This window comes from Chrysochloris asiatica, unplaced genomic scaffold (assembly GCF_000296735.1).
Source record: "Chrysochloris asiatica unplaced genomic scaffold, ChrAsi1.0 scaffold00009, whole genome shotgun sequence".
NCBI lineage: Eukaryota > Metazoa > Chordata > Mammalia > Afrosoricida > Chrysochloridae > Chrysochloris > Chrysochloris asiatica.
In genome coordinates, this window is record NW_006408527.1 from 37,641,900 (window position 1) to 37,644,418 (window position 2,519).

Consider the following 2,519-nt stretch of genomic DNA (forward strand, 5'->3'; position numbering starts at 1 on the left):
CAGAAGAACCCACTTGTGGTGGGTATGGGGAGTGTCCACTCATTCAGGCATCCCCTCTAGCCACCAGAACGGAGGTGTGCAAACAGTGGGTGGTCAATGAACCGATAACAAAAAAAGAAAATCAGAACAAAGCAAAACCAACAAAGCGTATTGTTCACCTTTGCTCTGAGGTTCTCGTGGCATTATTGCATGGTGGGGTCTTTGTCTTGCCATTTGGTCTCACCCAAGTTGTTGGTTCTGGGCTGCTGAGCCCGGCAGATACAAAGCTATGTGATTTCTTACTTCCTCTACAAGTTCCACTAGCTATAAGTCTTTAAACTTTTTAAATATTCCTACCTATCTGGCACATCACCACCACCGCCTATCTGGTTCAGAGTTTTGGAGTTCTTCCCTAAACCTGCTTTGCCTGGTATTCTGTTGTGTAGCTTACAGAAAACTTCACTGCACCTCCACCCTATTCACCATCAAGCTTAATACCATCTTGTAGTTACACTTCCCAACCAGAATCCCCTAGGTGAACCAAGCTAAGCAATACTATGTATCACCTCAATTGTGTTCTGAAGATCCCTGGATGATGCAAACAATTATCATTTGACTACTAACCTAATGTGGCACTGTAGGATAAGCACTGGACTGCAAGGTCTGTTTGAATTCCAAGGTTGTTGTTATTGTTGTTATGTGCCATCTGAGGAGCACCAGGTGAGTTTGAACCACGGACCTTGCAGCTCAAACCTACCTTGGGGTCCAGTGTTTAATCCATGGCACCACACTAAGACTCTGAATTGCAAGGTAGGCAGTTCAAATCCAGCAACCACTACTTGGAAACCCTAAGCAGGGTTGCTATCAGTTGGAATCAACTCAATGGCAATAAATAACTACAACAGCACAACTAATCTAAAGGTCTGTGGGAAAAACATCTGGACAATCTGCTTCCATAAAGATTATGGTCAAGAAAACTCTCTAAAGAAGTTCTATTCTGTAAGACACAGGACTTCCTAACTGCAAACATATTTGTATTTGCATGGTTTCATCAGTTTCACTATCCACACCAAATTAGGGGAATCAGCTTTTTATAATTAACCAATAAAAGTTTTCAAGGTAACTCTCCATTACCTCTGTGACTTCACATCTGAGCAAGTTAGTGAAGTGTGTTCACATACAATCCTTCCTTTGGTAGCATCAGGATAGTCAAGTCTCTCAAATCCCAAACTTGTGAATGGGATTATTTATCCAGTCCCACCCATAGTCAATAAAAAAACTCAGCCAACACACTCTGCCTTTCTCAAGCCTGCTTGGATATTCTTGGGACAGCATTTTGCTACCTAGGCACCCATTGTGTAATAAATTTATCTCAAATCTTTTTTGGTGTATGAAGATTTATCAGCCTTAACATTCTGCCTTTGTGGGTTGACCACCCCATTTAGTATTATACTGATCACAAATATGACTGAAAGGCTTCATTATTATTAATTTTTGGCTTTCTCTGGTTAACGGACTGATGCTTACTGAGAGCATACTGTTTGATTTGTATTACTTCCTTCTGGAAAGCTTGTGCTTTGAGCTATTCTGCTTTCTGCTTCATTTGCAAAGCTTTAGCATCAGCTCTGGCCTGCAAACCATAGGTTGGAAGTTTAAACCTACCAGTTGCTCCTTGGAAGCGCTATACAGGCTCACTATGAGAAGTTAACAACAACGTGAAAATTGAAGTTAGAGGGCAAACCTTTGTTTTGCCAAATTGGAGAGATAAACATGCAGATGCAGAGAAGCACCTGCTGGACCCAGAATCAGTAAAGGAATAGTTCAAGGGTAACTGAAAATTGCTGGAAACTGAGTCTGTCCAGTCTGCTACTAATTTTTGTACTTCTTAATACATTTATAATTAGTTTGTTAAGTTTTCCAAACATAAAAACAAAACAGAGATCTGAATTTTCTTAAAAAGAGAATAAGTAACTCTTTGGACTTTAAATGGAAGCACACAAAATTCATAAATTAATTTTTTAATTCAAATATGCATAATTTTTACTTTTAAAATCTATGATCATGACCCATTTTTAAAATTTGTTTTCCTACACAGATATTTTTGTTAGATTTATTCCTAGTTTCTTTACAACTTTTGATATATTGTAAGTGATATCTTTGTAGAATTGTAATTTTGAAAACTTCGCAGTTACCGTATAAACATTCAATTGATTTTTATATATTAAATTTATATCCAGCAGTTTTACAAAACTTGTACATTTCAATTATTTACTTGTAGATTCTTTACAGGTTGCAAAAATTATCTCTTGTAAATAACTAGAATTTTTTCCAACTTAAGAATTACAGTACAACCACTGAGAATTCGAGCTCAATGGAACTGCTTTATTTTTCGTCTCACAAGTATTCTCCCTTTGACAGGTTGCTTACTACTGTTCTATTGCTCTGTAATAAGGAACTTACCTCACACACAAAATAACCAGTAAGTTTTCATTCTCTGACACGTTTCTACCCTATGCAGGTTATGGTTTCTGCACATTTTA